The 25483-nt window shown below is 39.5% G+C and overlaps 1 pseudogene; it reads left to right on the top strand.

The window, feature by feature from the left end:
• The first annotated feature begins 5844 nt into the window (after positions 1–5844).
• Positions 5845–25483, top strand: part of LOC122334866 — a 36506-nt pseudogene continuing 16867 nt past the window's right edge.

Below are 25483 nucleotides of genomic sequence, written 5' to 3'. Positions count from 1 at the left end.
GAAGGAACACTTATGCAACTTGAGGAGGATGAGAGGGCCTTCAAATCTTGTATTTGACAGTGGGGGGCCTTTGAGTCAAAAAGTGTTGAGAACCATGGCCTGCAGGGATGAATTGGAACACCTTACAAACGGGAGGCCAATAACCAGCCAAAAAGGCAGTGGAGATGGTTATTGACTTGGAAGGTCTCAGCCCACCCACACCAGACCTGATCGATCAGCAGTGCAGTCAGTGCTCAACTCCTCAAAACCCTCCAAAAACCTTCACTTTAGGAAGAAGAAGAAAAAAAAAGGAAGGCACAGCAATGTCTGGATTCTCTCACCCCCCTCTTAAGTTTTATAAACGTTCCGCTGAGAGTATCCTGACATGCTGCACCACCACATGGCGATAGAAGACTGACAATCTCCAAACACTTTCCTAACAACCATTCAACGAGCAGTGTCAGGAGAGCACATCCCATCATCATGAAAACCGCCTGGAAGACGCAGCCTGTCAGAAAACTGAATTCCAGATAGCACTTAAAGATCTCACCATGACATTCATTGCACATATATGTTTGCACTTGCCTCTGCATTTTAAGAGATAAATGACAATAAAATCTGTAACTTTCAACCTCAAAGAGTTCCTAATGTGCATAATACCACAGACACTGGAATATATTTTAATGTAAGACTTTATGGTGGACTTGTCTGGCTTTCACTGAAATTCCAAATGTGTAAAAATAAATAAATAAATAAATAGACATTTTAGTGAACTATTTTAACTATTTTAGCATTTTCATTTCCCTATGTTCAATAAACCCTTTACATGTGCAGTGCATTTTTCTTTCTTTCTTTCTTTCTTTCTTTCTTTCTTTCTTTCTTTCTTTCTTTCTTTCTTTCTTTCTTTCCTTTTATTAATATATTTATTTATTTTATTTAGTCTGAGCAATCATTGGAAAGGGGTTGTGATGAAATTCACGCCAGTTTTACATTGGCTGATCTACAACAAAAGTATAGTACAAATAATAATAATAATAATAATAATAATAATAATAATAATAATAATAATAATAATAATAATAATAATAATAATAATTATTATTTTTAATTGTTGTTGTTGTTATTATTAATTTACATTAGTCATTTAGCATGCACTTTCAACAAAAGCGACTTGCAGATGAGTACAATAGGATCAATTATTATTATTATTATTATTATTATTATTATTATAATTATTATTATTATTATTATTATTATTTTTTTTTTATTGTTGTTGTTATTATTAATTTACATTTGGTCATTTAGCATGCACTTTCAACAAAAGCGACTTGCAGATGAGTACAATAGGATCAATTATTATTATTATTATTATTATTATTATTATTATAGCGTTACAGTGAAGAGGATTTTCAATCGCTCCCTGCTCTGAGTGACGTGTGTATTACGTCACGATGTCGGAAGTGAATCCGAACAAGTCGAAGGCGCTGAAACCAGAAGATAAAATGAAAACATGATCACGAAGCCGAAGGACCATAGAGAGAAACTGCGGTGTTCTATTTCATAAAGAGACAGGTATTTGCTCACCGTTGCCAGTACAATTATACTTTTTAACGCCTGAATTCGATGTGCATTTAATGCAGTCGATTCGCAAAATGATGCGTGGCCCTTCAACAAGCAAGCTGTTGCAGTATTCGCATAACTCTAGAGATGTTCTGTTTAGTAAACTGACATATTCTTGTGGGGCAAATGCATGCAGTCTTTGCGATAATAACAGTCTAAACCGGACTAGTGCTCTGCTGATCCACGGCATATAAGCATCTGTGAGTTATGCAATAAGGTATTACTTGAAAGGTGTTTTACATTTTCAGGTCAGCCGGAAGCATACGTAGTATTAACTTTAGTAAATAAACAATAAACATCACATCTTTTAAAAATAAACTTTACAAAAGCACTCTGTAAGTAGTAGTTGCATGGTAAAGTCCCCGATGCCCTGCTAATTACAGTATGTCAAGGATTTAACGTACCGTGGCATATGTTTGTGTTTGAAGAAGAAGAAGAAGGTAATTCAGTTGTTTAGTGACTTAGTGAAATGTGCATGAAGTAACTTTAATAGATATTTTTCTTTTAACAAATATAATGATGTAGATCTGATTTTAAGACAATTTGCCAGTAAACTGAGCTGTTCAATGGTTTTCTTTCCGTCTTAGTTTCAAACTATGCTTACAGCCCTTTTAATAATAATCAATAATTAAATTTAGTTGGCCATGACTAAATAGCTATGTTAAAGAAGCTATTTGTTTTAGAAGTTTCCCAATTGGAAACTGCAAAACTTAAGCTTTTATGTTTTTAGTTGGCAAATAAAAATGAGAGAATGTTCTCTCTGTTAGTTCTCTTTATTATTTAATGCTTGTGAAAATTAAATCTAAAAACAACACTTCTAGAATGTTAACGCTTTGACGAACATTCTGTTTTTCCGATGGAATCAAACTTTTTATTGTTCAAGTTTAGTGCAGCGGCCCAGCTGGCCTAACAAACAAAACAACAAAGGCACTAGTAACAAAAAGTGCTCTTAATACCTAGAAGTCCCTTATGTAACAGATTAAATATGTAACTTAAAAAGCTGTCTTTGTTTAGTCTGGTTTTGTATTTTAGTATTGTCATGTCTGCAGCACTATTGTGCGGTTGTCTTTGTTTTTAAACCCTAGAACTATGTTAGAGGAGCATTTAGTCGTTTAGGGTGTTTTCACTCTGCAGGCACTGTGAGTGTTGTTTGTTTGTAATTAACATAATTCTGTAATGGCAAATAATGGTTGTCGGTGGTTGTCATGCAATTCTAATGGTGGCACAGTGTTTCAGAGGAGATGAGCTGCATATTTCTGTAGAGATGAAGTTCACACAGGCTCTCACTGTAAGTTAAGTCAAGGCTTGAAATAAAATAAACAGTAATTATGATTATGAATATTTTAATGAATTTTAAACTGAAATGAGAAATCCTTAAAGCACACGCATCTGACATTATTCAAAAGTTTTTGTTTATTTATGTTCGAATGCTCAGTATCACGCTTACACATGGAAGACTTTGTTCATTTTGATTTAAATGTGTTTTGTTTGCATTTGCTTATTGTGAATTGATATTCATGCAAACCGATCTCTCTCTCTCTCTCTCTCTCTTCTCTCTTTTCTCTCTCTCGCTCTCTCTCTTCTCTCTTTTCTCTCTCTCTCTCTCTCTCTCTTTCTCTCTCTCTCTCTCTCTCTCTTCTCTCTTCTCTCATAATTTTATATAAGTTTATGCATTTATGCTCTGTAGGTGCCAACAAATAAATCTGTCATCATTCACACACCCTCATTCCACACCTGGATAACCTCCTAAACCTAACCTAAAGTAGATATTTTGAACCTCATTGATTATCATCATGTGGAGAGAAAAAGCAATAATATACTTTCCACAACATACACTTTCACAAAAGAAAGTCATTTCAGCTTAAAAGAGGATGAGGTTGAATAAAATGTTAAATATATTATAACATAATTACAATTTCTGAACTTTTAAATTAGGTGCTTTTAATTCTGCAGCAGTCAAGATTCTTTTATGCAGCAATTTAAAAGTGTGTTACTTGATGCATGTTTTTTCCTGTAGAGCAGAAAGTCAGATGTTTTGAATGTCATTCATGAACCCATTCTATAGTTTCACTTTATTTTAATGGTCCCTTATAAACATTCTGTTGCCAATAAGTAACTTTGCACCTACATGTTGACTAACTTTTATTAGAGTGTTGGTAGATTATTAGAAGAATGGTAGGGTTAGGATTAGAATAACTTGACATGTTCTTGAAAATCTAGTTATGGTTGGTAGATCATCACAATAAAGGCTTATCATTTAATTATCAGACAGTCTGCTTATATAGAATCTTCATAAGTGACCATCAAAATAAAGTGTTAGCAAAATTCCTTCCACAAATACTTGTTTGGTTCGAAACAATATAATGCTAAATAAATTGTGACAGAATTTGAATTTTTTAACCTTTTTAATCTAACTTGAGTGCCAGTCAAGCTTTCTTGTTACTTTAAGTTTATTTCTTCTGTCAAACTTAAAACTCACAGCAAACGAATGCTTATTTTTTAATTTACATGCATCAATGAACCAGCCAACTTGTACTTAGGGTGCCACCTGCAAAGCTTATTCAAATCACTCAGTCACATGGTTGCAACTTTGCGTTTTAGTGCGCATTGATTGGTGGAAACCTAAATCCTTATGGAAAAGTGCCCAAAACACACTACAAAAAATAATTTTGTAATGGTTTTACTGGAAAAGTGGTATTTTAATGAAAAGCAATAGAATTTCTGATAGTTTCTATTAGGCTTCCATTGCTTTTTTAGGCAGGGTAGGGTATGTTTTTGGCCAGTAACTACCAAAATGGCGGTTATTAAGCAAACATTAAACAGACATTCAGAATACCGCAATGGTGAGCGTTGTGTGTTCCTTGTTCTTTGTGTCTTTTTCTTTGTCTGGCTGGAGAATAAGGGTCTTTTATTACACCCAAAACTGTGTGAGTGTGACGTTTTATTTTATTTTAGGCAGCTTTGCAATTCAGTGTGCTGTGGCCCAGGATGAGGCCGTGAGCCTAATGTCTGTAAATTGAGTCTCAGCCGCTGATGGCTTTATTAATAACCCGTCCTGTCAATTTTGATTTTAATGGAATCAATTACATATGTTTATTATTTAATTTGATCTCAGTTAATTACTTATATCTACATTTGCCAAAAAAAAAAATCTTAATTAATGAAGACAGCGTTGGACGTCACATAATTGTGGATGGACGTGTAATACCCCCATGCACACTGACAGCCATTTTAAAACAACACCCCAAAAAATTCAAGCGCATTATTCACTCACCGTCATGCTGTTCTGAACCCGTATGTCTTTATTTATGATTATACCATATATCATGATTGTAATTTGATGGATGGATGGATAGATTTTAGGCATAATTTTACCTTAGTGTGACATTTTAGAGCATATCAATGCCTTTTAAAGAAAAAAAAAAAAGAAACATTTGGTGTTACTTGATCTTATCCAGGCAGATTTTTTTGGTAAGTTAAATAAAATATAAGGAGTAATAGCTGCTGAATACATTACATAATAAATTAAGTTTAAGTTTCAAATATAGTTGAATAGAAAACTTTTAAACAGTATTTGATGATAATAAATAGTAATGAATGCTATGGTGCTATCGCTGTTTTACTTTTATTTTATTTTATTTATTTTTGATCAAATAAATGGTAACTTGCGAGCACAAGATACTTATTTTATCTTTCTTTCATTTCATCTTATCTTTTATCTTTCTTTTAAATATTTTACGGACCCCAAACTGCAAATATTTCAGATTCACTTGTGCATAGCTTGTATCAATGCCACCGCATTATTTATTTATTCTCTTTTTTTTTTTTTCACCTTTCATACTGAATATCATTTTAATATATATTACTTTATTACTATTTTTAATAGTTCATTGTTATCATTGTTAGTTTTTTTTTTTAAAGCCTTTTCATAACATTTCCACAGATGCGAATATGGTTACACTTGATGGTCCACTTTAGACATTCTTCTAACTAGAAGTACCTTTGTAACTAAATCTCTATTAACTAGTAGTGTAGGTTTAGAGTTAGTAGAATAAGTTAACATGTACTTGCAAAGTTTCAGTATCTTTTGGACCCATCAAAATCAAGTGTTAGTAGTTATTAAGCATAAAGTCTACTTATATTCTAATGACATGTAGTTTCAAATTTACTTTCTTTTAGTAGAAAGTGTTACCCTGAATATTCATGCGTTTGTTGAATATTTTTTTGTGTTTAGGAGGTGACTTGGAAATGACCAAGGAGGATGTGCTGAGGAGTCTTCAGAGGGAGACTCTGTTCTGGGACGCTACAGCATTATTTCCCGTTACTCTGAGAAGCGGTGATCCATCAGGTGGCCTCAGCGCCCATGCCTTCAGACTGCGGTGAGCGCGTGGATCTGTACACTTGCATCACTCACGAAATGCCGTTTCGCTTTCAGTTTGACATTAAGCCCCTGCGAAAGTGTTCTCGTGCAAGCTTTTATGTAGGTCACACCAAAAATGCTGACACTCTGGTTATTTATCTCATCAAACTCCGTCTGCGGCTGTACAGCGATGGATTTATTTATATTTCTGTTCAAGAGATGGCCTGGGCTATAAACAAACAACTTATTTAGCTGTTTTCCGAAGTGTAGCTTTATTTATGAAGCAAAGTTTAGACCCTAAATTGTGGACTTTGCTTAAGCTGCTGTAAAAGTGAAGTATTGACAAGGTCACAGAAATTCTTTTCCAATTTTCTGCCTGTCAGCACTGATACATCATTCCCTCTCTGTACTGGCTTCTCATTCACTCTCACACTTCACTTTAATTCACTTCAAACTGAGCTGTTTAACTGAATTTGAGTCATCGGGCTTTAGCATGCTCAGCATGGATAAATCAAAATAAATAGATTTTTAAATGGATAAATTATACTGACTGATGCAGATTTTTTGTTTCTGGGGTTGATGTAGAGAGTTTACAGATTTGACTGTTCTGTTTTGCAGAGTTCTCTTTCTTTGACCCAAATGATCCTCTGTGTCGGGAGGTTCTGCTGGATCCGCGGACCACTGTCCCTGAGCTCTTCGCTGTTCTCAGACAGTGGGTTCCCCAAGTTCAGCGAAATATTAGTCTCATTGGCAACGAGGTGAGAGTGATTCTGAGTCTCATTCTCAGCATTTTTACCGATGATATATGAAACTGAACATACATTTTTTTATTTTCTAAACATTTAATATTTATTTATTAACCCTAACCCTAACCCTAACCCTAAATATTTTTAATCAGCTGGCATGCAATAAAAGTGATATATATATATATATATATATATATATATATATATATATATATATATATATATAATATAAGCATTAAAATAAAATAAGCATTACTAATTTAATATCAGCTAGTGGCCAACATTTCTTTTTATTCTATATTAATGTGATGAGGGTGCTTTTACATCTCAGCTTGGTTAATATTAGTTTAAAACAATGAAAGTCATTAAAATGTATTTATTTAAAAAAATAAATACAATTTAGTTAAATAAAAGAAAGAATAAAATAAATAAAATTACTGTGCACGAGCGAGATCCAATAGTCATTTACTACAACATATTTTAAATATAATGGTTTGGCGTCTCTGGATTCAATAATGAAATGCCTTCGCAGAAAAAGCGCTTCATAAAAATATAATATGAAAATAATAATAACATTTTATTAAATCTGAAAAATGTATTAAATGAAAATTAACTAAATAATAATAATTAAATACAAATATGCCTGGGTTTTCAAGTTTTCAAGATCATAATGTAATGGAGCCGTTTAGGAAATTGCTGCAGTGAGTTTTTAGGACACCTAGTGGTTTAAAAGAAAATTGACTCAAAAGCACCTGTTCTACCGCTGCCCTTCTCGCCCCAATGTGCCCTACTCTAATGCTCTTAATAAGTGTAGAAAATCATAGACCATGCTAAATGTATCGTTAGATTTTTCCCCAATAGCTTCAATAGCTTTTCAATATTTTTTTAAATGTTGCCTGTGTCAGGAGCGAACACGGATTCAGTTGCAGGATCAACTTAATTTATTTGTAGTCTTTGAACGAAAACTTGACTTCAGCAGGAAAATCAAAACGGCCTCCAGTCACTCCACTAGGCAGGGAGCATAAGAAAACGGGAACTTGATAACGAAGTCTCTACATAGTCCTGCTGCTCGATTCCAGCGTAAGATCCCCAGGATCAGGTGAGGACGAGCTGCCAACACAGCACCCGGAAGAACCAGGCCCAGCACAGGGGATCAGAGGTCTGGAGAAAACAAAAAGGCAGAGCAAGCAAAGAGAGAAAAAAACTAAAAACACTAGCTAAACTTGGAGCCTACACAGACTTGACAAGACAGGACAGGACTGGATACGCTTGCAGCATCCTCACACCACAACGGTCAGACACAAGACTGCAAACAAGGGAGCTTAAGTAGGGGAGCAGTTAAGGAGCTAATGAGCCACAGGTGAGAAGGCAGCTAATTTAGTGATTAATCAGATGACGATGGGGCGGGAAACACAAGCACATGGCAGACTGATTGACAGAACAACAAAAACAAACTGATCAGACTGAAGTCATGACAGTACCCCCTCCCAGGAGCGCCACCTGGCGCCCCAGGGGAGCCCACCTGCCGTCGCGGAAGTCCTCAACCAGAGTCTGATCCAGAATGTCCCGGGCCGGTATCCAACTCCTCTCCTCCGGTCCGTAGCCCTCCCAGTCCACCAGAAACTGGAAACCCGACCACGCACGGCGTCTAACATCCAGGAGCTTTCTCACAGTGTACACTGGAGTACCATCCACTATGCGGGGGGGAGGGGGAGTCGGGGTAGACCTCACAGGATTAAGGGGGGAACGAAACACAGGCTTAACCCTGGACACATGAAAGACAGGGTGGACCCGACCAAGAGTGTGGGGAAGCTTGAGCCGCACCGCCACTGGACTCAGAACCTTGGTGATAGGATATGGGCCAATGAACCTGGGTGCCAGCTTGCGTAGAAGGCACCGGAGAGGCAGGTCCTTGGTGGAAAGCCATACCTTCTGACCACACACATACTGAGGAGCAGGAGTCCTGTGACGATCAGCCGCTGCTTTGGTCCGTCTGGAAGCCGGGCCAAGACCTCCTTAGCCCTCCTCCAGGTGCGACGACACCGACGGACGAAGGCCAAGGCAGACGGGACCGCAGCCTCGGGTTCCTGAGTGGGGAAAAGGGGTGGTTGATAACCCATAGAACATTGAAAGGGGGACATACCTGTGGACGCTACAGGGAGGGAATTGTGGGAATATTCGACCCACGGTAGCTGCTGGCTCCAGGAGCTCGGACTGTGTGATGCCATACAGCGGAGAGCTCTCTCGAGATCCTGGTTGGCTCGCTCGGACTGCCCATTGGTCTGGGGGTGAAAACCTGAAGACAGACTCGTAGAGGCCCCGATCTGTCTACAGAACTCTTTCCAAAACCGGAGACAAATTGTGGTCCTCTGTCGGAGACCACATCTACCGGAAGGCCATGAATCCGAAAACGTGGTCCACCACCACCTGTGCGGTCTCCTTGGCGGAAGGGAGTTTGGGCAAAGGGATAAAATGGGCGCTTTAGAGAAGCGATCCACCACTGTCAGTATCACGGTGTTGCCTCTCGAAGGGGAAGACCAGAGACAAAGTCAAGGGCCAGGTGTGACCAAGGACGAGAGGGAATGGGCAGGGGCTGCAACAGACCAACAGGAGACTGGTTAGAAGTCTTATTTTGAGCACACACCGAGCAAGCCAACACAAACTGCCTGACATCGGAAGCCATGGATGGCCACCAAAATCGCTGACGGATGGTAGCCAGCGATCTCCGAACACCTGGGTGACAGGCTACCCTGGACTCATGACCCCACTGGAGAACCTTAGGACGCAGAGCAGCCGGCACAAATAACCGACCCTCCGGGCACCCCTCTGGCGCCTCTCCCTCCCGTCCGGCCTTTCTCACTCGCTGTTCGATGTCCCAGGAGAGGGACCCCACAACCACCCCCTTAGGGAGAATGGTATCGGGATCCAAATCCCTCCCAGGAACCTCAAACAGACGAGAGAGGGCATCAGGCTTAGTGTTCTTAGAACCCGGCCGATACGAGAGGGAGAAGTTAAACCGCCCAAAGAAGAGTGCCCAGCGAGCCTGGCGAGCATTTAACCTCTTGGCCGAACGGATATATTGCAGGTTCTTATGATCCGTCCATACCAAGAAGGGCTGCGCAGCTCCTCCAGCCACTGGCGCCACTCCCCCAGAGCCAGCCTGACTGCCAGCAGCTCCCTGTTACCTATGTCATAGTTTCGCTCTGCAGGGCTCAGGCGGTGAGAGAAAAACGCACATGGGTGCACCTTCTCATCTCCAGGGGACCGTTGGGATAGAACCGCGCCTACCCCGACCTCTGAGGCATCTACCTCAACAATAAACTGACGCTCAGGATCTGGAAGACAAAGAACAGGAGCAGAGATGAAACGGGACTTAAGAACATCAAAGGCCTCCTGAGCCTGAGAACTCCACCTGAACGATACTTTAGGTGAGGTAAGTGCCGTATGGGTGCAGCGACCAGGCCAAAGTTCCGGATGAATCGCCTATAGAAGTTGGCGGCCCAGGAACCGCTGCAGTGCCTTCCGAGAATCGGGGTTGGCCACTCGGCCACGGCTCTTGTCTTGGCAGGATCGGCTTTAATCCCCTCCGCTGAAATAATATGCCCCAAGAACGAAACTGACTTGGCGTGGAACACACACTTCTCCGCCTTGGCATAAAGCTGGTTCTCCAGCAGCCGTTGTAGCACCTGGACGAACGTGTTGAGTGTGTACCTGCAACGAGGGGAGAAGATGAGAATATCATCAAGATACACAAAGACAAACCTGTTTACCATGTCCTCAACACGTCATTGATCAGGGCCTGGAAGACAGCTGGGGCATTGGTAAGCCCGAAGGGTAAGACCCGGTATTCAAAGTGTCCCGTAGGGGTGTTAAAGGCTGTCTTCCACTCATCCCCTCACGGATGCGGACCAAATGATAGGCGTTGCGGAGGTCTAGTTTAGTAAAGACCTTGGCTCCTGTAATAACTCAAAGGCAGAGGACATCAGAGGTAGAGGATACCGGTTTCTTATGGTGATGTCATTCAGGCCTCGATAGTCGATGCAAGGACGCAGGGAGCCATCCTTCTTCTTAACGAAGAAGAACCCAGCACCAGCAGGTGAGGAAGAGGGTCGGATGAGGCCGGCATTTAAGGACTCCTTGATATACTTGTCCATGGCCTCTCTTTCAGGACTAGACAGGAGTACAAACGCCCTCTAGGCGGCGAAGTGCCTGGGAGGAGATCGATGGCACAGTCGTACGGCCGGTGAGGAGGTAGGGATGTGGCTCGAGACTTACTGAAGACCCGACAAAGATCATGGTACTCCGCCGGGACCCCAGAGAGATCAGCGGACTCCGTCTGAAACACAGAAGACACAGAGACAGGAGACAAGGCAGCACCCAAACACGAAGCAAGACAAGACTGACTCCAAGATAGCACAGAATTACCTGACCAATCCACGTGAGGCTTGTGCTGCGCCAACCACGGGTGCCCCAGGACAACAGGGGCTCCCGGGGAGTCAAGAAGGTACAGCTCAATTACCTCACGGTGATTGCCAGAGACCACTAGACTTACTGAGGGAGTGGAATGAGTGATGGAGAAGAGAAGGAGGCCATTGAGAGAGCGGACAGGAATGGGGAAGGGGAGAGGAATGGCGGGAATGCCCCACTGTGCAGCGACTGAGGCATCCAAAAAATTGCCCTCAGCTCCCGAATCCACCAGAGCTGGGCAAGAGTGGACGGAATCCTGGAAACGAATGGACACCGGAAGCAGGGTACGAGACTTTGGGGACTCGGAACATGGAAAAACGCCCATCAGAATTCCCCGACTTGCTGATGGGCCCCGGCTTTTAAAGGACACCGGATGGCTCTGTGTCCTGGCTTCCCACAGTATAGGCAGAGCCCTCGAAGTCAGTCGATCCTGCCTCTCCTTGGCAGAAAGGCGGCGCGCCCACCTGCATGGGTTCGGGGTCGGCTGTAGGGAGTGAGGTGGCGAGGGTGAAGTTGGGTGCTCTGTCTTCCAAGGTCCGGGAAGGCTGGGCAGTCCACCGCTGACGGCGAAGCTGAAGACGCCCCTCCACACGCAGAGCCAGTTCCACCAGGGAGTCGAGATCACGAGGCAGTTCATGGGTGACAATCTCATCCTGGATCTCATCGTTCAGCCCCTCCCGAAACCTGGCTCGCAAGGCAGCCTCATTCCAGTCACAGGTGGCTGCCAGTGTTCTAAATCGGATGAAGTAGTCTGTGACCGACCCACCATCCTGCCTCAATCGCACCAGCTGGGAGGCTGCCTCCTCCCCCTGTGCTGATCGATCGAACAGCTTAATCATTTCGGCCGGAATCCTAAAGTGGCACAGAAAGGGGCACGAGCATCCCAAACGGCAGTTGCCCAGTCACGAGCCCTCCCCTTAAGGAGGGTGATCACGAATGCCACCTGAGACTCCTCTGTGGCATAACGGCGGGCTGGAGTGCAAAGACCAGGGAACACTGGGACAGGAAGGCCCGGCACGCAATTAGGATCCCCGTCATAGGGAGGAGGACTATTGGCATGGGGTTCTGGACCGGCCTGAGGTGAAAAGTATGCCTGGGCGGCAGCAGAGCGGGTGGCCTGGGCCTCTTGCTGGAGTTCTTGCACCCTTGCACTGAGCTCAGCAACTTGGGTTGTCAGAAGGTCGACATCTCTTGAGGTAACCGTAATTTGAGTCGCATGCTGGCCAAGGAGAATACCTTGTTGCGTCACAGCAGTCCTGACTTGGTCTTCTCCTGCTGAATCCATCTTTGGTCTGACCGTTCTGTCAGGAACGAACACGGATTCAGTTGCAGGATCAACTTAATTTATTTGTAGTCTTTGAACAAAAACTCGACTGGGGCAGAGGAACAGAAAACTTGACTTCAGCAGGAAAATCAAAACGGCCTCCAGTCACTCCACTAGGCAGGGAGCATAAGAAAACGGGAACTTGATAACGAGTCTCTACATAGTCCTGCTGCTCGATTCCAGCGTAAGATCCCCAGGATCAGGTGAGGACGAGCTGCCAACACAGCACCGGAAGAACCAGGCCCAGCACAGGGGATCAGAGGTCTGGAGAAAACAAAAAGGCAGAGCAAGCAAAGAGAGGAAAAAACTAAAAAACACTAGCTAAACTTGGAGCCTACACAGACTTGACAAGACAGGACAGGACTGGATACGCTTGCAGCATCCTCACACCACAACGGTCAGACACAAGACTGCAAACAAAGGGAGCTTAAGTAGGGGGAGCAGTTAAGGAGCTAATGAGCCACAGGTGAGAAGGCAGCTAATTTAGTGATTAATCAGATGACGATGGGGCGGGGAAACACAAGCACATGGCAGACTGTTTGACAGAACAACAAAAACAAACTGATCAGACTGAAGTCATGACAGCCTGCAGCTTCCTAGGTTTTGAAAAAAAAAAAAAAAAAAGAAACCTAAAGATTTGGGCTGCGGTAACACCCTGGAAACCCTGCAGCAATGTTAATTTAACGCAAGAAACATTCACTGCTTCTTCAGACGTGAGAGTCTAATTGGTATATTTATTTTTCCAGAAAAAAAAAAAAAAGAATGTTCAGAGGAGGGAATGCAATTACATTTTGATGAAAAATTGTGAAAACAAACTTTTCTTTTTCTTCTGAATAACACGCACTGATGTATTGTGCTTAACAAGGCCAGGGACATTTAACATCCAAACGGGGTCAATTTCAATTTCATGTTTTCTCGCAGCTGTCATAAAACATACCCACACTCTCCCCCTCCCTGAGTGTCGGGCTCTGTTGACTGAAATATTTTCTTTGCAGACGGCGCGCGCGTCTCTGTCAACATGAAATCTTTAGCAGGTTGTCCTTGCTGTATGTATTCAAGTGAGTTTTTCTTTGTATTGCAGATTCTGAAAAGAGGCTGTGGTGTCAATGACAGAGACGGACTCACTGACATGACTTTACTGCACTACTGCTGCAAGGCAGGAGCTCCAGGAATAGGTGAGTTTGTATTCGTAATTAACGTTTCTTTGTGATAGTTTACATCGGTAGAAATCCGAAGGACAGATCGGTGATCCAGCACAGCACGGAGCAAACGTTCGCGTCTGATTTCAGGTGATGCTGAGAGTGCGGCCAGTTTCGCCCGTCAGCTGTTGTCGCTGGGAGCTGAGCCGTCCTTGCGCAGCCGTTGGACGAACATGAACGCTCTCCACTACGCCGCGTATTTCGACGTCCCTCCTCTCATCCGTGGTCCTGCAGGCGCCACAGCCGGGAGGTGAGGGGAGATAATGGGATGACTGTGGGAATCGAATTGCAGTTTGAATCTCGTGGCAAACTCAAAGTGCTTGTGCGAAGATGTCTGTGTGTTGGGTTTCAGAGGCGGATGCGACCTGTAGCGATTTTGACTTCGGCACTGCGCTGCACATCGCCGCCTCCAACCTGTGCACCTCTGCAGTGAAGTGTCTGCTAGAGCTGGGAGCCAACCCTGCTTTTAGGGTTTGTGATTTTCTTTATAGCTACTAACGGAGCTATTTAAAATTCAGCTGTGTTTAAAAAAGTGTTTATTTTATTTTATTTACCCATTTTCTCATGTTGGAGCTGTGGCGCAGGACTTACTGCACAAGTTTACTATGCATAAGAACTATCTGCAAAACTAGTTTTAAATATGGTCTACATCATGCCCTAACGTAGACCAGTTTTGAAGGTGAAGTAAAATATTAAAAATAATTATATTAGTAATAATAAATAAAATAATTAAAAAAATAATAATAGTAAATTTATAGAATAATAATACATTTAATAAAAACAAATAGTTTGTAATACTGCTACTACTGCTAATAATAATATTAATAAAAATAATTGTTTAATTCAATTACAATAAAATTAAATAATATAATATTTTGTTATACATGTATTATTATTATTATTATTATTGTTGTTGTTTATACATGTTTTTAAAATGTTCAACGTGTAGGGAAGTAGATTTTAATAATAATAATAATATTTTAATAATGATAAAAATGATATTAGTGATTATTTTTTTCAAAAATAAAATCAAACAAATAAATGATTGTGTGACTGTATGTATGTACTCTGGTGGGAAAAAAAGTCTACATTGTTTATTTCAATGGATGGTTGTGCGGTTCGTTTGATGGATAAATGGGTATATTAAGTGAGCACACGGGGTCAGGCTGATGCTCGCACATTCACAGCCAGCTTTATTATTTTCCTTTCAGTCTGTCCCATCAGCACAGCGGTAAATTAGCCATGCTTATTTCTCTCCCTAAACTCATTTTACACTCACGGTGCATCACCTCCAGGGGTCATTCTCCTCGCAAACACCAGATGTCACTGAATTATTGATATTATTTAAACTTTTGTAAAATGCATGCATTTCGGTTCAGCGGGCCTTTTAGTACTGCGAGAGGTTTGTTTGCATGTAAAGGGTTTATCGGCTCTTCTGCCAGAACATAAAATAGGAACTGGCGTGATGCTCGACTTTTGCTGTTTTTTCTTCTGTGTTGTGAGGCAGCCAGAGTTTTCCATCCTTCATTTTTTACCCCGCGTTATCTCTGCCAGTAGTGCGGCTTGTTTGTTGCCAGTGTTTTTCTCTGGGCATCTGTCCATTGCTCGTCAGTCAGGAGATGCTTTTTGAGGTCGGTTTTTGTTTCTCAACCGGCACTCTAATAGAGATATCGTCAGCGCGGGGGAAACAAACATCAAATCATCTGATAACGTCGTAACAACAGGCTTGGCAGACTTTCGTGTCTGTGGAGAATGTTCTGGAGCAGCTGAGGTTTAGCCATAAAAATATGCCTTGTTGCCAAGCAACAACACTGACAATTGGAAACAAAGGTAGAATATGTGGGATACGAGTTGTCAAACTATCGTTGCTCACCGTCACTTAATTACACCTGTTTCGCTTTAACATTGATCAGAAACTTTTAAACAGCACATTTATCCTTTGGACTCTTTCAAATAGGTTTTGTATATATATTTATATATCTATTTTTTTTTTGCTTCATTTACGTCCGCTGTTTCTTACGATATTATTTCATACGCCTGCCAGTGGAATTATATGATCCAGTGAGTCATCCTTTATCCAACAGACATGGAGCTCTACTGAAACAGCTAAAACGGAGTAGCTGATCTTCCTGCAGATGCTTTTTCTCACCACTAGGGTGCAGTCTTGTGCAGTGGAAAGAGACGCATTAAAGAAATAGGCTGAACCCTATTTTTTTCCTTTTTTCTTTTTTTAAGGTGCAGTGTCAGCTTCAGTTTCAAAAAAATATCATTTTGTTGTTTGCTCTTTGATACCAGAGGAGCATAATCAAATATCGCCTTTAATTGTGGAAATTCCTACATTACATAAAGCAGTGATTGAGGCAATGAGCCGTTTCAAGCTAATTACATTTTTTTTTTTTTTTTAAAAGACGGTACCGTGGCTTGTATTTTCTAGCTTGCTTTGGCCATGCCAACACAGAGCTTCGAGAACTTTATCTTCTAAGCATCGTTTCGTTATTAGCGAACCCTTCCGGCCTCCTCAACAGAAGATGCTTTCAATTGGTGACACGAAATGATGATTCAGCACTGTGTGCGCGTTCATGTTTGCGGTTATGCTTTGCGTGTCTGTTTGGATTTATGCATGATTTACTATACAGGGGTATGGATTAGAAGACGAGCAGTGCATGTAAACCTCTGATTATTGTATAAATTACCATATTTTAAGGACATAGCAATCGACATTTCTACAAAGGATTTTTCAGCTGTCTATGTGCAGAGTACCGCTGTCATGCAAACAAACTCCTGTCAAGATGATGGTGATAAACATTTATTTAGCATTGCTTTGGATGCAGTTCAGTATTAACTTCAGCTGACGAGGATACAACCTAAGCACGGGTTAGAAAGGTGCTACTTGTCAGGACATTCAGACCAACAGTCAGCATATCTCCCATCAGTGTGCGCCTACATCATCCATCTCTCGGATATTTTTTTGGCCTGACGAACAGAGTCGCAACCCTTTCAATTTTCTGTGATTCAGCTAAAAAAAAAAAAAAGACCAAAGTGAGGGTTCGGGGAGTGCGTGTTTGCACATTTTTTTTTTCTCACCTGTAGCTTAAACCTAGCTACCTTGCAGAACCTAATTTTACCAAGTGCGACATGTTAGTGGATCAAGTTCTTTGTCGACCCTGGAACAACATTGTGATTAACCAATCAAATTTGAGCAATCAGTTTATAGTATTTGTGAAGTTTAGGCTTACTGTCAGTGTTTGGTGTGTCAAGAACAGATATAGGTTATTTATATATAGGTATATACAGATACAGGTCATTCTTAAAACGTATTAATTAGTTTTAAAACATTTATTTGTGACTTTTCCCTAGAAAATCCATGATTTAACTTAAACGCAAGAACAATCTAAGTGATAGTAACAAGTCTTAATTCATGACTACGAAAATATTACATTTCCCCCGCGTGTTTACCACAGTAAGAGATGAGAAAGCAGTGATTAGACGTGAACACAAATAACATAAATCTGTGAATATAGAGGGTGAGACAGCGAGGTTTTGGGAAAAGAAACAAATCGTCCAGCAAAACAGATCACAGAACTGTGCATTGCTTGTTTAATGTATGCGTTAAGATTGTTGTCGTAATAGTCATTATACTCACAATGTTTCAGATGGGTAGGCCTAACGGCGTGTTTTACCGTAGCACCTCCGGTGTTTTCTGGAAGCGGATCACTGGCCGCTCGTCACCTGTGTGATTTAATAAAAACAAAGAGAAGCCTTAAAATGTGCCTTAAGGCCATAAAGCTTACAGACTTAAAGTGAATACATCTACTTACTATGTTGAAGTTATTTTCATTTTTTTTGCATATTCCTTTGATTGATACAACAGCAAAACGTGCTGCGATCCATCTACGAGATTGTTGAATTATGTGCTGATCTTCAGTCATACCAGAATATCATAAACATGAAAACCCTAGAAACATGTTAACAACAAATAAATAAAATCTTGTCAGTGTAAGTTATGCCAAGCTTACTATGTTACTTTGCAATCCATACAAGGCTTTTAAATTTCTTAAAGCATGAAATTAGAACAAAAAAGCTAATCTAACAAGATGCTAATGCTAATCTAACATGCTATTATTGCAAAATAAATTACATGTTAAAATATATATAAAAAAAAAAAATAATAATAATAATAATAATAATACAGCTTTTGCTGGCTTGGTGAGCAGAAGGTAATGCTTTCAAAACACTGAAAATTTTACTGTTTAAAAACTTTTGACTGGTAGCGTGCAATATACTTACAATCGTATATTCACACAGCATTACAATGAGTTCCGTGAGGCACTTCAATAAATAACTTAATTGTAAAAAAAGTAATGAGAAGAAACAGTTTAACTGACCCATCTTGTGAGCAATATCAAAAGTACACGCCTCAAACTCTGAAGTAATGTGTTGTTTTTAACTAAAAGAAAGCGACAGTTTGAGTAACTATCTTGTTTTTTTACTCCTTAATTTATCATCTACAGTTTGTATAATGCATCTTACGGACATCTTATAAATTATTAACGATTATAAAACGCTGCCAAGTATAAATAAATAAAAAAATATATATATATAATAAATTCTAAATCCAAACAGTTGTCCGTTGAGCTTCATCCCGCGCTCTGTTTGAATGTTCTCTGACACAGACTCAAATAATACATGTCAAACTATATTTTTAGCGTTCTCCAGATAAATTCTGCTCAGTACCGCATCGCAGAGTATGTATTACAATATTTATGTGGAAAATACAGTGGAATTGCGCGTGTATTTAAAGGATTCATAACGCTACGAGAATAACACTGGCATAGATAATGTTATAAAATGCTAGTTTGTTGTTTCCTAACTTTGTGGAGAAGCTCAAGATGGCTGATGAACGTCTTCTGCCTGAAGAAGTCTTCACAAGATCTCACGATAAGTGATATGTCGATATTGAATTGATTCAACACATTTTCGTAAAGTTGTGGGAACAAATACTCCAGTTCAGTCAACTTACAAACTAGTTGAGACAGTGAAAATTTGAAATGTTAAGTTGAATGAGTTGTCAACTCAAAACATTTTTTTTGACATTATATGTTAGCTTATATGCAAATGTTGATGTATTAGAACAATGCTAGTAACTTCACAAATAAAAAAGAAGTAACACGCTGAATTTATTAGATTTTACTGAACACTAATTCTGCCCTTTAAGGTTTTTCTGATCGACTAAAAGTAGTTAATTGTAACTAATAACTAAATACGCCCATTTATATTAATAAACCATGCGATTCATAATAATGAGCCTGCAATTTCCTGTAGTCTATCAGCACACATAAAGCTTGCCACAGTGCACCAACGTAATGATTATGAATGCTTCAGGAAAGAGAAAAAAAACAGCATTAGGCCTGCCCAGCAGTAAAATAATTCACTGATAAGTGTTTTCTCTTTTTTTTTTTTTTTATACAACAAGACTGAATATCATCTCCACAGTGGACGTGCACGCGTTTTATACATGTTAGATGAAAAAATATGTTTTAATTGGTTTATTTAAAAGTAATTTAAATGATATTTGTGTAGATATGTTTGTATGTCTGTGAGACAAACAACAATTTTTAGTATTTGTCATGTGGTTTGTTTGTTTTAATAAGCTTAGGTTTAGTTAGTTATTACATACTATTAAAAAAATGTTGCTTCATTATTGCGAACGTTCGATTGGGTTTATATGGGTTTGGTGGGAATTTGATACTTTGGTATACTTTTGATATTTTGGCTTCACTTTTCCAGTTTTTTTTTTTTTTTTTGTACCAGTCAAAAACAAGCAGTCAACAAAAGCTCACTACAAGGTTTCATCCTTATCAAGCGTTGGTGCAATTTCTCTCCAAAAATTATGAATGATAAAAATTCAGTTGAGGGTATTTCTTAACCCTCTCACGCAAGCACTCATTTTCTGTCTCTGTTGTGGTCTCCAGTAGTTTGTTGTTATATACATTCTTAACAAGGCTATTTTAGACAATTTGTCTGCCATTTGTTTCTTCACTGAATTTGGCTTAATACATTATGTGATCGCATTAAGTAATAAATACATTTGATCCTTCATTATAATTTGTCCAAAACGACTTTATTCTACCTCTGACTAAAGGTCATCCATGGACCCTTAAAACGCTGCATAGGTAGGTCACTTACTAGATATTAGAATGGAGAAATTGTCTCATGCTGAGTTAGTAAAAGACTCAGTTGATGTATAGAACTGCATGAGGCAAAACATTACCCAGCGGTGTTGTTTATCTGTGATCCCATTACAAATCGAGAGCCCTAAGTTTCCGTTTGTCAGGAGCTCTGCATTTATATGTGTCTGAAGATGGAAAGCAACTCCGACACAGCACCCTGCTGTCTTAAGAAATGTGTGGTACATCAAAACCTTTCAGTTTTTCTCGATGCAGGGAGGCTCTCAAAATGGATGTCCTAAACATGGACTCCCTCATTCACATATTAATGAACACAGGGTATGAGGCCGGTAAGATGGGCAGGCACATTAAGCCTAAAGCCCGCAGAGAGCCAATGGGCCGAAGAAATTCGAAACACAGTTACTGCTCGCCAGCCAAGCCATGTCAAGGACGACACATTTGTTTTGGCCATCTTCCTTGTCTGGTTCCAGCTCGGTGCCTGCCACAACACATTGTTGGATAAGACAGAAGGACACAAGAAGTCCACTGCTCATGCAGTTGGCTGTGTAATACATTTAAAAATGGCGTTGAGCTGTGCTGCAGTAGAGGCATCGAGCTGTTTGGCCGGAGGGGGCTGATGAGACATACTGTTAAACATTTTTATCTAGTGTGCAAGTCCTTGCCGTGTCTTTGCATTCAGTTATTCAGTTTAGCCTGCACCAGTATTTTCTGTATTCTCCGGAAATTAAGTTGCACTAGGTCAAAATCACATCGTTGAGTTGTTTATAGAAGTTACATTTGTTATATTACATGAAAGTAAATAAACATTATTATGTAAACGCATAAATGTAAAAAAATAATAATAATAATAATAAATAAAGTTATAATAATAATTACAACTCATGTATTTTTGTTCCTCTAACTTTAAATTAAATTTAACAAACATAAATTATAGTGGAATTATATATATATATATATATATATATATATATATATATATATATATATATATATATATATATATATATATTTATTTATATATTTATATATTTATTTATTTTTGGTATATGCCAATCTAAAAATAAATTATTTAAATAGAAATAAACTTGGGCTTATGTAACCTCTCTCATTTGAAGTGTTTTTAGGTTTAATGTTATAATTGCATTAATTGCATTGCATTACATAAGCTGCTTTGGAACATAAGTCGCAGCATATTTCAGACGCTAAAAGAAAATAGTAATGACCATTAACACTTATTTTTAATAAAATGACAACTGAGCTTTATACAGAGTAGTGTAGCTAGAGTAAAAATCATTTTTCTTTAACGGGCAGCAGTTTAGCATGATTAAATATTGCATTTAAATTACTATTTTTATGAACTAAAAAAAGACAATTTTATGTCAGCAATCAGTAGTAAACTCTCTAGCAGCCTGCAGCATTTTGCAATAGGAGGTTCTTTTTGATTAAAGAATGTGTCTATTAATATCTGCTACACCAAGCCACCCTCGAAATAAAATAATTTCTGTACTGTTTTTAATAATAATAACCAAATGATGAAAATAGACAGGTTGATATCTTTTCCCACAGTCTAGTTTAATATAATTTCTAGATTTTTTTTTTTTTGATTTCTTGAATCACAAAATAATAAAAAAAAAAAAAAAAAAAAAGGTAGCCATCCTAATTGAGATTCTAATTAAAACGATCATGAAAATACAGTTTAAAAAAATAAATAAATAAAAATAAAATATTTCTCCTTTAATGGCTTTAGTATAGTGAGACACTTGTTAGATGCTGGTAGTGAATCCAGATAACTTTTTTTTTTTTTTTTTTTTTTTTTTTTTTTTTTTTTTATATATTTGCTTGGCTGCAGCTTAACTACTTTACATTACAAGTAGCTTGTTAGCTGGGGTTTCCTTAAAGCTGACCTGGTAAGGGAAATCCATCCTGAAATTCATCATTCTCCCTATTTTATGGTGATTTTGTTATGCCTTGTACTGTGGCTCAGCAACTTACTAGAACACTTTAGTTTATTTAAAGGGTTACTCCACCCCAAGATTGTGTCATTAATCACCATAAAAGATTCAGAAAAGTATGAAAGACATCTGCCATCAGTGGCTCAACCGTAACTTTACTTAACAATTGGGTACAGTAGTTGTAGCACCATTTTGGATAGCGTAAACTTTTGTGTCAGCTGAAATTCAAATACATATAGTCTTTTTGTACAAATCAAAGCATAAATATGCATACAAGACATACTTTTCTGTCAGTGGGGCCGTCATAAGCCTCCTGGTTTTCATCAAGAATATCTTAAATTGTGTTAAATTTTGGAACGACACAGAAAGGTGAATAATGCCTTTTTTGTGTGTGATAGAGTAACTCTTTAACATTTTGCTATTTCATTTAGGATGTTTTTATGTATATATTTATGTACGTTTTTAGACATGTTTTCACTGAACTTTTTAACAAGCGTGCTACTTCTCTTATCTTTTAGAATGATAAGGGCCAGTGTCCTGCTGATGTTGTTCCAGAGCCTCTAGATATGCCTCTTGAAATAGCTGATGCCGCTGTCCAGGCTAAAGAGCTGCGCACACTGCTGCAGGAGGTCCTCCCCAGACCCGACGCTCTTCTCCCGCTTCTGCCGGGCCGACCTCTGGGTCTCCTTTCAGATAAAGCTCGTGCCCAGCTTTCAAGTATGGGACTTCGCATTGGAGACAAAGTTATCATAGCCGGTCAAAAGGTACTGCATAGGTTTAATGAGCAAGCATATTTTATTTATATTTTTATTTGTATTGCACGTACTGTGGCTTGCCTTATCTAAACCTAATCGTCATTCTTTTTCACCAATTGGTCTCAACGTAATTTTTATGAAAACACAATAATAATATTAACATCATTTTAACATGCATGTCAGTGTACAAGTTTGTTGAGCTTAAGCATTTTTAACAGGGTGTACTTATTTAAGTATACACTTCTGAATAAAATCTTAAGACCACGGAAACTTTACAAGATTTTATGTTTCACGCTGGTGGATTGTAACCAGTTTGTAGCAATGCTTAAAATTGCCAAAAGAAGAAACAGGACCAAGAGACAAAAAAAATTAAAAAACTTAATTTAAACTCAAATAGGCTGTTCATAAGCTGATCAAAAGTTTAAGTTTTTTTATGTCATTGTTCTTCAGGCAGTAACGATGTCATGATTTCCTGATGGCAAAAACAAAAAGTAGTCTTTTAGTGTGGCAGGATTGTTGAGCCCCACTCACAACATCCGATCACTGCCAAATAAGATTCTGAGAGTTATGGGACCAAAAAAATCACCTGCTCTGCGCCGGAGAATCTGACAGACTGTCCGTAAAGACACAGGCTGATCCTCAACCCAAATTAAGGCCCTTACAGATGCTGACTGCAGCTCAATAACAGTAAGACGGTATCTGTGAAACAAGGATTCCTCTCCTACTATGACGCAAACCTGCCCGTTTGTAATTTGTAAGATAGCACCAAACATGAGACATTAAAAGGTGGAAGAAAATGTTATTCTCTAATGAGAAACATTTAGCAGTCCTAATGCCTTCCAACGTTACTGGCATGTTAAAGAAATCCCATTGAAGATGTTTTCTACATTGCACAGTGGAGGAGACTCCATCATGATCTGGTGTGCTTTTTTCCTTCAGTGGGATAATGGATCTTCATGTTGTGCAGGGGCGTCAAACAGTGGTGAAGTATGTGGACATGTTGCAGGTGCATCCCTCTAGACTGAGGACCTTGTCTGAGCGGTAATGACTGGGTCTTTCAACAGGACGACAGGATGACAGTGTTACTGCCTGAAGAAAAATGACATGAAAGCCACATTTTTGTGCAGATTTGAACTTTTTAAGTTATGCTCTTGAATCTATGCTCTTGAACTTTTGATCAGCTGATGAACAGCCTGTTTGAGTTTAAATACAGTTTTTTAATAAATTGCCTATTTACTATTTTTTGTCTCTTGGCCCTGTTTCTTCTTTTGGCATTTTGAAGCAGTACCGCATAACCTGGTTACGATCCACCAGCATGAAATATAAATACTTGTAATGTTTCCTCTGGTCATAAGATTTTGTTCAGTAGTTTGTAATCTTATATTTTATTATATAATGCTTTTTCTGTAGCATATGTGTCTTAATATTTTGAGGGACCCCTTTGTGTGTGTGTCTAGCAATGAAAAGTCATTGTGGGGCCATTTTATGTGTGTACAATAATTTATTTACATGTCTTAAAAACCATGATCAGCAAGGTATTTGATTTGCTTTAAATGCAGTGATTATGCAAATGTGTTAGGTCAGTGCAAACTAAATTTAAAGATTCACATTGGCAGCAAATTTGTATAAAATGTATATCTGCTTTGAAAATCAAGGACATGTGTGTGCTTGTTGGTCCTCACCTCAAATATAAAGATGGCTTACAGATGCTAGAGTTCAAACGTAACAGGTTTGCTGTGATTGATATTGATTGGAGCAATTGAGAAATCAAATTTCATAGAAACAGGTGCACCCCCACACAATGTTCTGCAAAATGAGAGTTGTCGGAAAGAAATGACTTCATGCACTGCTCCCAGCCAAGAACTAAAATGTCATTGAATGGTATCCTGAAGCTGCCACGCAATCAAATCTGTCCTACATTCTGTATAACCGTCTGCGATTCACTACAGCTAAAAGGCAGCCGCATTGCAAGCTGCAGTCCATTGTGACATCATCAGTAATGGACAGAGATTTAGCCGGGGCTCTCAAATCCATTTGCAGAGGGTACAGAAAATAGTGGGTCAGAAAACTGAAAGAAGAGTAAAGAGACTAAAGGGCTTGCTCATCTGTATTGTCATCGCAGAACGAATTCTTTTTACATTTTTCTTTTTTTTCTTTCTTTTTTTGGCTGACTCCCGCCCGCTCTTACCTACACACCAAATTATCCATTAATGAAATCCTCCGCCACATTGGGACTAAAGTGAGCAGAGTGCCTAGAATCTGCAGATTGGCTAATCAAAACCCCATTATCTTCAGGGATCCTTGGCGCCCCTGGCTTTCTTTGATCCCCATTTTACATTTAACGTTATTTTTATCCAAGCTCATTTGCCTGTTTATGAATGTCGGCGCATAAGAAAACAAGGTCGGCTCTCCGGCGACCGGTCGAACGGGCCTAAATACGTGCCGCTGTGTGCGAATGTGCTTGTTTGTTTCTGGAATAAAGAAGTAATCACTTTTCATTGCCCTCCGGAGTACGGAGCAAGATAAAGAGAGCGTGAAACAGGTCTATTGAACATGTATTATCGCCTCGGCAGCCCACGCGGCCAGAAAACTATTTCTCACACTGTCCCCACAGAGCCTCCCCTCCGTTTGTTAAAGTGTTTCAGCAGGATGCTCCTGTGGTCCCGTGATTGAATGCATTAGGGAAAAGTGTAAATCTTAGTTTACTCTCTGGCTGTCGCTTGTTTTGCAAGGCTGGGATTCTGCGGTTCTGCGGCAGTACGGAGTTTGCTGGGGGTCTTTGGGCTGGAGTGGAGCTTTACCAACCAGTGGGCAAGAATGATGGATCAGTAGCTGGCGTTCAGTACTTCACCTGCCCGATTAAACACGGTAAGAGTAACTTACCAACTGGAAA

The sequence above is a fragment of the Puntigrus tetrazona genome, unplaced genomic scaffold, assembly GCF_018831695.1.
Source record: "Puntigrus tetrazona isolate hp1 unplaced genomic scaffold, ASM1883169v1 S000000657, whole genome shotgun sequence".
Classification (NCBI taxonomy): Eukaryota; Metazoa; Chordata; class Actinopteri; order Cypriniformes; family Cyprinidae; genus Puntigrus; species Puntigrus tetrazona.
Note: the sequence above shows the minus strand (reverse complement) of the source record. Positions and strands in the feature narration are given on the sequence as shown.